The sequence below is a fragment of the Miscanthus floridulus genome, chromosome 16 (assembly GCF_019320115.1).
Source record: "Miscanthus floridulus cultivar M001 chromosome 16, ASM1932011v1, whole genome shotgun sequence".
NCBI classification, from domain to species: Eukaryota; Viridiplantae; Streptophyta; class Magnoliopsida; order Poales; family Poaceae; genus Miscanthus; species Miscanthus floridulus.
In genome coordinates, this window is record NC_089595.1 from 88,929,934 (window position 1) to 88,943,714 (window position 13,781).

General features: G+C 43.3%; 1 long non-coding RNA gene and 1 pseudogene across 2 annotated transcripts; both read left to right on the forward strand.

The window, feature by feature from the left end:
- Positions 1–221: 221 nt before the first annotated feature.
- On the forward strand, positions 222–3,235 carry LOC136512307 (uncharacterized; annotated as a pseudogene).
- Positions 3,236–4,899: 1,664 nt separating this feature from the next.
- Positions 4,900–13,230, forward strand: LOC136512308 (uncharacterized). 2 transcript variants are annotated; one of them, XR_010773041.1, is made up of 8 exons: positions 4,900–5,522; positions 6,019–6,155; positions 6,261–6,459; positions 11,867–12,067; positions 12,148–12,421; positions 12,491–12,709; positions 12,793–13,108; positions 13,194–13,230. It is a non-coding gene; the product is annotated as an uncharacterized lncRNA (long non-coding RNA). The 2 variants fall into 2 exon arrangements; XR_010773042.1 differs by having other exon boundaries at positions 6,073–6,155.
- The last annotated feature ends 551 nt before the right edge of the window (positions 13,231–13,781 follow it).

Genomic DNA, 13,781 nt, shown 5'->3' on the forward strand with positions numbered 1-13,781 from the left:
CGCCGACGCTGCGGCGCAGGTCGGCCGCCCACGCGTCCATGTCGGCGCGGGTCATGAGCCGGACGTGGACGTGGAAGAAGCAGGGGCAAAACGGTCATGCTGACAATAAAAGGGCATTGTGTCTAGTTTCGTAATAGCAAACAAACGAATCCCTTTTACGAAATGGCAAACAAGCGAAGCCCACGTTTGATAATGGCAAAATTCCAATTATCTCATGGGCCGCATGACGCTGCGTGAGAAGGCGGCGCAGATGGCCCAGATCGAGCGCACCGTCGCGACGCCGCGCGCCCTCACGGACCTCGGGGCCGGCAGCGTCCTCAACGCCGGGGGAAGCACGCCCCGCGACCGAGCCTCCCCCGCCGACTGGGCCGCCGTGGTCGACGGCATGCAGCGCCTCGCTCTCTCCTCCCGCCTCGGCGTCCCCATCCTCTACGGCACCGACGCCGTCCACGGCCACAACAACGTCTACGGCGCCACCGTGTTCCCCCACAACGTCGGTCTCGGCGCCTCCAGGTACCCGGTCGATTCGATCCACGGACCACGTAGTGTGTGATGGCCGCGTCACTGTACTACCCCCTGTGTTTTGTTGTCCGTTAGGCAACCGTATTGCTGTTGACCTCACTGGGACGGAGAGCTCGCGCGTAGGATCGGCGAGGCGACGGCGCTCGAGGTTCGGGCCACTGGCATCCACTGGACCGTCGCGCCCTGCGTCGCCGTTAGTAAAATTCAAATCTCTCCTGATTAATCGGTGGCGTTTGTACGAGATCATGTTTGGCCTCGTGTATGCTAGGTCTGTCGGGATCCTAGGTGGGGCAGATGCTACGAAAGCTACAGCGAGGACCCAGAGATCGTGCGCTCGTTGGCCACCATCGTCAGCGGTCTGCAGGGCCAGCCGCCAGCAGACCATCCTCATGGTTACCCCTTCCTCGCTTCGCCTAGGTATTTCAGTGGGAGATGTTTAGAGTGTTCCCCATATGCCCACGACCTGTTTGTGGAAATGTGTCCATGTGGTTTGTAGGGAGAATGTACTTGCTTGCGCTAAGCATTTCGTAGGGGATGGTGGCACGGACAAGGGGGTGAATGAGGGGAATGCCATTTGCTCCTATGAGGATTTGGAAGCAATCCATATGATACCTTACCATGATTGTATAGCTCAAGGGGTGGCAACAGTAATGGCGTCCTACTCTAAATGGAATGGGGAGCCATTGCATTCGAGTCGCTACTTGCTGACGGATGTTCTGAAGGGCAAGTTAGGCTTTAAGGTACCCGAGCCTACTGGCATCATTTTGTATAATGATTGAAGCTTAGGTTGGTCTGTGAATTTGACGTGTCTAACCTCCTGTTTCAGGGTTTTCTCATTTCAGATTGGGAGGGCATTGACAGGATCTGTGAGCCACAAAAGCCTCGAGGGTCGGATTATCGCTATTGCATTGCACAATCAGTAAATGCAGGAATGGACATGGTATATGGTTATTTGAGTGTTCACATGAAATGCATTCCTCAATCATCTGTTCGTTTTGCCTACATTGAGCAATCTACAGATTATGATACCTCACAGGTTTGAGAAATTTTTGGACGATATTGTGTTCTTGGTGGAGACGGGGGAGATACCAATGTCTCGGATTGATGACGCTGTTGAGCGAATTCTGAGGGTTAAGTTTATTTCTGGCATGTTTGAGCATCCATTTTCAGACCAATCTCTACTGGACATAGTTGGCTGTAAGGTAACATGCTCCTGGTTTCTTTCAAACTTCTGCGTATCTTTCTGTTTGAGCAATCTCAAAATTGATGTCACTAATGATAGGCAATATGTTGACCTTTCAGGAACATCGATTACTAGGGCGTGAGGCTGTTCGCAAGTCTTTGGTACTTCTGAAAAATGGCAAGGATCAGAAGGAGCCATTCCTTCCATTGGCCAAAGATGCAAAAAGAATACTGGTTGCAGGAACACATGCTGACGATATTGGATATCAATGTGGTGGGTGGACGATAGCATGGCATGGAGACAGTGGAAAAATAACTCCTGGTAAGAAGAAACTCTGCAAAAATAAATATTTTGTATTTATAAGTTCTTCTGTACTCATATCAATCAATTGTTTGACCTAGACGATACAGTTGTCCTTCTCAAAAATAGAGTGACTGGGTACTTCAATTGTTCATTTGAACTAGCATGGATATAATTGTCCTGAAAGAAGTGATGATTATTTTGAGTGAAGTAACCTTCTTGGTTCTGAAGAAACTGTTTATTGTTTGGGAACTCCAGCTGTAAACTTGTTTTGATAATCCATATAGCAGTTTCAACTGCCATGGTGACCTTCTGCTTTCAAAAGCAAGCTTAAGATGTTTTGTATTGGATCACTGAAGTAGTATGCTGTGATTTTCCTTTGAGTAGATCAATGTTGTAGTTTTCCCTTGAGTAGATCTATGCCTTTCCTGTTACTTTATACACTCGCTCACACTCTGCCATCCCTCCCTCACTGATTTATTTGTTCCAAAAGAACATTTCTAGCTTTATTTGATCAAAGTAGTAAAATATCCTATTTTTGAAAAACAGCTATTCACGCGAATCTAAATAACAGGTACGAGCATATTGGAGGCCATACAAGAATCAGTGGGAGTGCAAACTGAAGTTGTGTATGAGAAATGCCCAACAGAAGAAGCTATGATTGAAACTGGGGGTTTTTCCTATGCAGTGGTTGTTGTTGGAGAGGTTCCATATGCTGAATGGACAGGAGATAGAACTGACCTTAGTATCCCGTTTAATGGCTCTGATCTTATCACCTGTGTTGCTAGTAAAATCCCTACGCTAGTGATTGTTATATCTGGAAGGCCATTGATTATTGAGTCACAAGTTTTGGAAAAGATAGAAGCTCTAGTTGCTGCCTGGCTTCCTGGAACTGAGGGCATGGGAATTACCGATTGTCTCTTTGGAGATCATGATTTTGTCGGCACATTGCCTGTGACATGGTATAGGTCTGTTGATCAATTGCCTATAAATGCTGGAGATGCTAACTATGACCCGCTATTCCCTGTTGGATATGGGCTGAAAATGTTTCGAAGTGATGATGATTCAGCATAACTTTATTATTGATTTGGTACATTTGAATAATATATTGTGGTAGTATGCATTGTACTGTGTTGAAAACATTATATTCTTCCCTTATATTTTAGTTTCTCTTTCTGTCACGTTTCAAGATTAGTGCACTTCCTTCAATTTCATATTACTGTTTCCCTTTACCAGTGAGTGGTGCTTTCTTCATCAAAATCTTTCTTGAAGGAAACTAAGAAATGGGAGGAGAAAGGATTGGTGTATAACTGTGTATCAGCATATTAAAATTCAGGGGTGATATACTGGGTGTAGAACTGAACGGAACTATCATTGTTCTGAATCACGTCTTTGAGCACTAGGCTCATTCCTTAGAATCACACTTCCTCATGGTGTAAAAGATCCAAGCACTGCTAAGTGGACCCCTGCAACACAGTTCACTCGGAAGGCTTCAGAGCCATAAAATTCTTCAGCAATGATCTACTACTACTTTTCAATGCATGGTCACCTTGTAGTTGTTGTTTGGTGCTGACTACTTTCTGGAAATATGTTTTGACCTTGAGGCTCTTCTCATGCTGCCACATTGTGCAAGACTGCAAGTATCACAAATCTCAACTGATTTGCTGGCATATGTTCCATATGGCCATCCCTAGCAGTGGACAGCATCTGAATGAAACAACACAATCCGGGTGAAATGGTACATGAAAATATGGTATCACAGTTACCTCAGGCATATTATCTCTGCTGTCTTGGTAGCGTTGTCAACACCTTTGTTTCATCGATCATATCTGCAGACTGTTTCATTGGCTGATTCGTCTACTATGGCAGTTACAATGATTCTCGTACAAACGTATCTCTGTTGGCAGCACACTCTCCTGTGTTTCCTTTGACGCTCAAAGTTGCTCATCTACTAGGGTAGTTACCGTGAATCTGAGAGATAAGTGCTTGGGTTTGGGAGAAGTTTAACAGATTTATCGATGGAAATACATCCTCGGCTCAGCATCAAGCATTTGTTTCCTGCTGGATGACATTATTCTTTGAAGTTTTCTCTCGATTGTTCCACTCCGAAGGACATCTTTCCTTGCACCAAGCTTTTCATCAGGTATGAGAATGCTAAAACCTTTCCAACCATAGCTGGGGTTTGAAGAAATTGAGACATCTGATGCTATCCTTTGCAATTTTTGCGATCATTTGCTTATGTATAATAATGGATGCCATTATACTACTTAGCCTTGTACTTCACATAACTTACAGGTTACCCTGTTCCAACAGCATTGATTTGGATAGTTTGGGATTACTTCAACATACTGCAAAGCCGAATTTGACGGGATCTTCAAGTGTTACTGAAATGGCCGCTGTCTGCATGGTAACTCTGTAAGCTCTTCAGATGTATTTGTTTGTTTTTGTACTTTTAGTATAATAAAAGTTTAGTAAGAGTAAAATTATGAAGTGCAAGTAGCATGTGGTAAGAAATGTAGCTGTGTTATCCAAAAGTAAAAAGTTCAGTTGGCATTTGGCAAAGCTCCTAATGCAAAAGGTTGTGTGCATTTGGTCAAAATGAATTGACTTCTATTTTCCAGATCTTAAAGGACCTACTACCTGAACTCTGAGTATACTAAAAAATCCTTCTACCTGTACTGGGAGTATGAAGCTATCCATGCTACATAGTTCTGTGTAGCCTTTTCGAAATCCTGTGATAAGTGTAATGAAAATTGTGTGGCCTAGAGCTTCTTTCCTTTTTGCATTGTCCTTGCCGTGAATCTAATGGCAGTGAGTATAAATCTCTGTGGTACAGCTTCTTGTGACAGGTTGTCCACAGGATTGCTAATATTTGACAAATGTAGGTTGTCGTGCCTTCTACTGATAGGTCAGTTGGAACATGCTCTAAATAGAATAGGAAGTGTTATATATATATATGACGGTCAGAAGTATATATTTTATATTTAGAGACTTGAAATTCACGAGGCCTATAGAGCTATATATAATCCAAGGGATAAGGACAAAATGAAAAGGGAAGCGATGGCCAAAAGGAATAGAAAGGAACAAAGGTGAGAGGATGAAAACGAAATTCCACTTCATAGTAGGATCTTATACAGGAAGCACAATATCTGGTAAAAACAAGGCGAATGAACATGAGATGACTTCTTTTTGCTCACAGTGAAAGTTCACGGATCTGTGACAGGCATCATGATCTGATCTGTGACAGGCATATTATCTCTGCTGTCTTGGTATCCCTGCATGAAATGAACTTAATGTTGAAGGGGGGCAGTAACAGCCGGAGTTGATAAGCTCCAGCCTCCAGGGGCTATTTGCCTATAGCTGGACTGGCGAATGGGAACGAAACACCTTTTTTAAAAAAAACAAATTGAATGGGAAACACCTTTCACTTCACCACCGGTTCATGTCATAGAGACGAAGCTACAAGATGTATGTGTATCCTGATGCGATGGATGCCATCCTTCAAATTTGAACAAAGGTAAACTGATAACGATGTCTAGGACAATGTCACTCGTTTGTTATTCCCTAGTGCATCTTACTATTGGACCCTAGATCGGTTTCACGTGAAAGGAAAGCAGTAGGATTAGTGGACTACGTACGTACAGTTGTGTCAACTCTTATACTGTCAATAATTGTCAGGGTTATTAAGAATGGGGAACTCAAAACTTTCACTGGTAGATGCTTATCTTTCAAAAAAAAAAAGGGGGGGGGGGGGGGGGGGGGGGGGGGGGGGGGCGGCTTTGTTACTCCTGAACCTGCGACGGTCAGCACGCCAGAGTCCAGACTTGCTGCGCCCGGCCTGAATGCACATCACGACCAAATTGTTTTTATTACTCCCACAGTGTTCCCCATTCAGTCTCGTGGCATGTGCCCATTATTGAGCCATCCATCCATGCATCCATATCCCCAGTTTCAACTTGCATAAAAACAAAATAATCTGATGGTCTGGTCCCTCTTCCATTCCTACTTTGCAGAAACAATCAGCATATGTGACACGATCCATCCAAGTTTTTACATACAATTTGCAGGCACGCTCGGTGGCTCTATCCGTTGCTTGGAAAGGAGTGTTAGGAGAATCCATAGGCGTCCTGCTATATTCAAAGGCCACAGGGTACGTTTTGTAATGCATGGTTGCAGTTGGGGAGGTCGGTCCCCTGGCTACGGCGGTGATGGCTACCTGCTACTGAATTGCTGATTCGAACGGCCCTTGATGCAGCCGGAAGAAGCAACGAAGATGCCCTACCGTTTATTGCATGGCTGGCCGGTCCGGGTCCGCTGCTGCCGCCCTGCCTGTTTGGCGATAGCGACCGACGACGATGACCCGGCAGGCCGTCTCGCCCATGACGTCGCTGTGGCGGTCAGGTCAGTTGGTGCTCCGTTGCCATCTGACTGCCAGGAGATGCTGATCTCGACCTGTATGTTTGCTCTTGCTCCCCCCACTTGACCTGTTTGCTCCTCCCACTTGGCATTGGCTGCGCGTAGAGTAGAGTAGTCCAGTATCAGCTTTGCATCACAGAGAGAGTAGTAGCACCGATAATGGGGCGCAACCGTTACAACTTGCGTCACACACAAGGTATGTGTCTATGTCACGGAACGCCCTGCCATGCCTGCATGTTCTTGTAGTAGAACGCACTTTTTCAAGTACTCCTAGTTGCAGTTTTTTTTTTTTGGGTATAAGGCGGTAGCAGATGCTGTTGTCTTCTGATCAAGCAAGAGAAGAGCACGGAACTACGTTTGATTGGCACATGGAGATGGGAGCCGAGTGTTGTGATGGTAGTGGGAGTAAACTACCCGCGGCCTCCTGCCGGGAAACTACACCTGCCCTGCCCGGGCCAACCAATACTGCGTCTGCGAATAGACTACGCTGGTCGGTGATTAAGCGCATTTGTTTACGGCGCGCGCATGCAAGCATCGATCAGCTCCCCGGCGGCAGTGCGCATGTCAAGTGTCACCACTGCCTGCGCCAAAAACGTGACCTTTTTTTTTTGCCCCTACTTGGGCTGATCTAAGCTCTTTCCACCAAATCTAGCCGTAGATACCTCTGCCATCCCCTCGTTTTGGAAAAAGGAAGCGAAGTGCGTGGCCGCCTTTTGATGGGGCGGGTGCTGAGCATGAATTAGAGATTTAGAGGTGGGGAAAGGCCTATCATTGGCAATTGACATTAGGCTAATCTCGAGTAGAGTTTCGCATCTCAGTCTCCAAGACTTCTACTCCCCAGTTCCAAATTATAAGACGTTTTGACTTTTCTAAATATATAACGTTTGCTATGCTCTTCGAATATACACACTATGCCTAGATATATAGTAAAAATAATATATCTATAATATCAAAACATCTTATAATTTAGAATGGAGAGAATATATGTCACAAACAGTATAGAAAGTTTCCTTCTTATGTAACTTTCATCATTTATATATTGCCATGACAGCTATCATAGAATCTCCTCTGAGACGGACCTTAGTTTCCAAGGGTTTTATCTTTATTTTTTCAGTCCCAATGCTTTACAATGCATACAAACATAGTGTACTCCCTCCTATTGTTGAATTTAGTGGATTTTAAGCTGTTCAAGTCAAGCTATCCTAAGTTTGATCATTTAAAGAAACGGTAATACTTACGGTAACAAATGAGCATCATAAGATTTATTAATTGTCAAATGTGCTTTTATATAGTTTCTCTCTTTGGTGCTCTATATAATATTTCTCTATAAATATGGTCAGATTTAGAGTAGTTAGATTTAGGACAAACTTAAGATGGAGCGGGTAAGTTCTTGACAAACTCAACATCACGTTTTGTTAAGTGCTTCAAACCAACCTACTATATGTCATGCTTGGACAGGGGGGGTTAGATTGGGTTGCATCAAAATAGCTACGGTGAAATAGATCATCCTGTAGCCACCGTAGGTGCTCAGTGCAATGCTTACTCAGCTGTCTTTATGCTCAGTGCAATGCTTGCTCTGGGTGGTCCTACGCGTGAGCGTGAAAGGCGGGGGGAGGCGGAATCGGAATCTGGAATCTCTGCGCTGAGCGCCTCTCTACGCCTCTAGTCCCGGTTCAATTATACACCCATTTGCAGTGCACCACAGGAATCTGAATCCTCCTCGCGCTGGAGGATTTTGCGGACGCCGACGCATGGTGTGGTGCCCAAAAGCGCTGCGACGTCGATGCGAGTACGCGATCGACCGCATAGCACCCGCCAGCCGCCGCCCAATGGCGGCTCCGAAACGCCGAGAGCACTAGGCTCACGGTAACACTAGTGGCTGGCACCTTGCACCATACCGTCGCTGCCCCGGATAGAGCATCAGCGAAAGTTTTCTAAACCAAGCTTGGACTCATATATATCTCCGAGTATGGTGTTAACCATCTAATAAAGATACATATTCTGTAGGCATGCAGATTAAGTATATATACATGTATAAACGATAAGTATATATATTATGTTTTAGTAATCATGAAAATTGATCTCTTACCGACTCATATGCCAATGACTCTAAAAAATTATATTAATATTTATAATAATGATTTATGTAAGTTGTTACTTTACACAAATTTATATGTTTTAAAAAATAATATCTATGCTTATAGTACAATTTAAGCATTCTGTTTTTTATAAGAAAATTACTACTACTATATCATTAGTCGATAAGAAAAATTAGCATCTTAAACAATGGATGATGTTAATGTAAACCAAAGTGGTTAAACCTCTCTGGTCTTTGAGATTTGCTCGGAGTAAACATTGATTGTTAGGCCTAAATATGAATATCCTCTTGATGCTAGCACCGTTGTCTCCTCATAGATCTCACATTCAAGCTCTACTACTGATCTCGAACGTCATGGTTTAGTAAGTTCTCATTTGTACCATCGTGGGAGTTAAGAGTATAATCTATGACTAAATTCTTATCTTTAATTGAATATAAAAGCAGGATTTTGAATAAAATGTGCAATAAGAACAGGAGCTTAAACTTATCCTTAGGATAAAAATATAGTAACTAATAAGATAAAAATCATGAGAAAGTAGGCTGCAATAAGAGCCAACACAACTTAAGCAAATGTTTCAATTAAATGCATATAAAAATGCATGGAGGCGTCATGCATAGGTAGGAAAACTGTGGATATAGATAGATAGATAAAAAAAACTAGAGTAATTAATAAGTTCAACACAACTAGATTGATCGAGGTTATTATACTGTATATGTGTATATATAGTATTGTGTGACATAATAAACAAATAAAGAGAATACACAAATAGTTATGATATTAAACATGATTTTTTTATAGTTATGTTTCCTCAAATTCTAGCTCACGCTGAGTACACTTTGTTGGACTAGTTGTGTTCCAAATAAACAGATAACAATCGCAAGTATGACCATATGGCATCGTCTCAAGACCTACGCTACACCTCCCGTGAACAGAGTCGTACGAGGCACGACACAATGTTCTACACTCCCTGTTGCCATTTCCTAGCGAGGCAAAAATAGATCAAAGGACAGTTAGGCGAGCAAAGGAAGCAAAAGGCGAGACAAAAGCTGCACAGTGGCACTCACTTTGCTCGTGTGTTTTTTTCGCGATCAGGCCATTCACCCATATTTTATTAAGAGGGAAAGTTTCAAACAACAACTTTAGACAGATTTGATGACGAGTAGCCATCAAGGCTGACCAAGGAAACACTTTGCTCGTGTTGGATTGCTTGCCTTGCATTCTTCGCTTCTCACCACTTGGGAGGCAACATGCAGCCCCACGATTGCAACTTGCAATTGTGGTTCTTGGCCTTGAGCGTACAAACAATAATTCTGATGCTACTACTCGTCCTGTTCGCTTGAGCTTATTCAAAACTACTTTTCAACCATAGAACATTGTTTTTTCTCTCACAACATTTCAGCATAAGCATCAGTATAAGCTAAATTTGAGCATTAGCGAATAGGTTACTGTTATAACAAGTATAATGCCAAATGCCACGGTGTCAAAGGTAGTGGTCTGCAGGGCAACAAATTAAAATACGATCAGAGGACGAAGGGGACATAACCAACCAATGTATATGGAGCTCGATTATTAGTGAGGATGGTTAAGGTAGCATTTGGTTAGAGAGCCATGTAAGATGGAATAATTTATCTTTATTTTTGGAAAAGGATTGTTCTATGTTCCATGTTCAGTTGGAAGGATAGAATGGCTTTATTCTTTTGTTTGGTTGGAGGAACAAGGATGGAATCGTATGTGTTCTGTTAACCATCGTTAATATGAGACCCACCTGTTAGTCAAACAATCTTCCATCCCTTCCTTTCTTTTTCGCTTGGCACAATCCCTCTCCTAGCATGTCACATAGACACATTAAGCCATGTCATGATCTTAGCTTAAGTTTCTAACTCCCATCCGTATATGTTCGTCTCTGTAATCCTACATATCCCATTTCTATTCTCTTTCCTAGGTATTTGAGTCCTAGTCTTATTTTTCGATGACCAAATGTAGAAACGAAAATGGTTAAGAGGATCTCTCTGTTCTACCTGTGTTCATCCCTAGTTGGAGGAGCCAGAGCCGACTAAAACCTTGTCAAACAAGACCTAATTTACTTGAAATGACATGAGTAAAATATAGACCTTGTTTGGTATTGCTCTAAATGACTACGGCTCATTGCTACTAGTCCGTCGAGGATTCAAAACAAATAAAGAAACATATAATAGATTCACTGGCCTAATTTATTTTGAAAAGGTATATAAATATATTCACCTGTTCGTTTATGCTGAAATTTGGCTTATGTTGAAATATTGTGAGAGAAAAATATTATTCTATGACTGAAAAATAGTTTTGAATAAGCTCAAATAAACCGGACGATTGTTCATTACTACAGTGCACGGAGCAACCAGACCTAAAGTTCTACCAAACATGCATGGCCATATTTTCGCTGGAGCTGAGTCAAGTGCCACAATAGCAAACAGTGAGACCAGCGACGTCTGGTTGTGTCCCAGTAGTGTGTTAACATCGCCATCACCGATGTTCTTTCCAGTTTCCTCTTTCCTTTGTAATAATGCCCATTTATTTCTAGAAATCACTATATAATTCAAGTCAAATTCATATGCTCGATCGGACCCGACCAATGTTCTTAAATTTTTTACAATTTAGTCCTTTTTTGAAAGTTTCTCATAAATAGACCCCTGACGAAAAGAATTCAGAAAATGGACCCTTAACTCGGCGCCAATGATGCTGACGCCGAGCTAACACGTCTCGGCGCCAGCGTCCCTGGCGCCGAGTTCCTGAGCTCGGTGGATGACATGGCAGGGAGCTCGGCGCCAGTCACTCTGGCACCGAGCTCGGTGCCAGAGTGACTGGCGCCGAGCTCCCTGCCATTTAACCCCGGCCCAACCTTCCTGTCCGAGCGTTCTTCCTCTTCTTTCTCCTCCCTTTCGGGTTTTTTCTCTTCCCACTTCACGAATCGGCATATTGGACCTTGAAAACCTTGATTTGATCCGTAGATCTTCGAGAGCAAGGTATCCTCTCTCCCCTCCTGGTTTTTTTCGCATCAATTCGGTATATATTAGTCGGATTTTTTAACGTAATAATCGTCATCACTTATGGTTTCATTCTATCCCTCAATATATATATTATACAACTGTAGGATTATGCCAAGGCGTGGAAAAAGCTAGCAAACCTAGGCGCATATAGTTATGTTATTGGTTCATTGTTGTCCATCAAATAGGAAACCCTAGGTTTAGGGTTTAATGTTAACTGCTTTCGGTTCTTATAACGAAATTGGTTGTATTATAGTTATGGTTCTCATTGACATTTATTTGTGATGTTTTGATTTATGTTTGTTAAATTACATCCGTTTTGTTAGATGCAAGAAATGTTTCGGGAGGAGTTTTGGCGAAAATGGGGTCGTCCTCGAGAATTATACCCCGACGCGTCTAGCAAAGATGCCCCCGTCCCTCCTGACCTCCCTGTCCCTAACTGTGAATGTGGTTTCCCGGCCCATGTTTTTCAATCGAAACATCCGGACACAGCGGCGTGTTGCTTCTACACATGCAGTCGTTTTAATGTAAGAAATTATTTTCACTATTCTTTTTCTTTATTTGTGTAAGTATGCTACTAATATTTTGTTGGAATCTCGTTGTGTAGGACCATGAGAGGTGTTTTTTCTTTCAGTGGATCGACGGTGCAGACAAGTTTGATCCTAGGTACCTCCTTTTCGACGATTGGTTTAGAGGGAGACATCCACGTGAGCACTTCAAGCGGTGGGTTCCACCCCCCTAACCCTCTGCCAATGACGGCTAAGGAGAAGCACCTAGCCGTAGTTAGATGACTTGAGGAACCTTCTCTGTGCGATTGCGGAGATCGAGCTATGATAAACCCTGAGAATACGTTGGAGTTTGTATGTCCAAACAAGCATGAAGTAAGTACAAAGTGTATATGTTCAAATCTTGAGCTATATGTGTTCATGTACTAATGTCTCATTATTTAGGTGTTTTCAATGGCGAAGTGTCGTTTCAAGGAATGGTTGTATGATCCTAAGAACCAATGGCCGGAAGAACCGCGGAGGGTTAAGGAAAAGAAGAAAGAAAGGATAATCTACAAAGTACCTCCTGTCATGTGCGAATGTGGTGTTAAATCCAACTATGGCCTAGTCCCTTCGGAGCTTGAAATAGGCCATTATTGCGGCCATGTGATTGAGTATGATGAGGTTCGTTATTTTTGTGGTAAACATGAAATTGTATTTTGTTTCTTTTGCTAAGACATATATGATATAATATTTCTTTTGAACAGAGCACTAAGAAATGTAGGTGGGAATATTATGATGGTCAAGCTAAGTTCTTGGATGAACTAAAGAAGAGGCAACTGATTGTACGGAAGAGGGGATATGGACCTAACTACGTCAACCTATTCATTAAACATCACAAAGAAAAGATGCGTGAGTTTGCTAGATAGCGCGGTATTTATAACTCGATCGATGTTGGGCTTAACAAATGGAGATTGGAGAGTCGGATGACGTTAGAGGAGGAGAGGGCAAGGAATGAGGCAAGGGAGGAGACAAGAGTACAGATGCAGGTCTTGAACGAACATGTTGCTACATTATGTGCCAGTGAGTGCTTGAAAGCCTTTTTTCGTTGCCTGATTTTAAATGTAATATAATCGCGTTGTTAACTGATTATATTTTATACATGAAGGGATTGGTTGCAGCGAGGAACATGCCGCAGAGGTGGCTCATGCAAGGTATGAGGAGAAGAAGTTAGATGAGCATAGATCACGAGCTGGCCGCACCGTTCAATCACCGATGTGTTGTCTGATGAGGGGGACGAGAATGAGGACGGCACTGATAGACTGAGTGAGCTCATTGCTCTAGTAGAGGCGGGCATGCAGGCGCAGGAGACTTGAGGACGACACTGGTAGACTGAGCTAGCTCATCGCTCTAGCAGAGACGGGCATGCAGGTGAAGGAGGTTGAGGACGACACTAGCAGACTAAGCGAGCTCATCTCTCTAGCAGAGGTAGGCTTACAGGCGGAGGGGGATGACGACGTGTTCTTCACTCAGGCCGCAACGGCCACAGATGAAGCGGAGGCCGCTTACTACAGGCGACAGGTAGGTCAGAGCAATACAGGTGAGCCTAGCCACAGCAATAGGGTTGTGGTAGAGGACTGGCACTCGAATGATGAGTTACTTACTCAGTACGTTTTAGACTGAGGATTTGGAAGTGCATTTGCCCCTATGTCTACTGTCGGCACGTACTTCTAGTATTAATATGTTGTGTAATGTG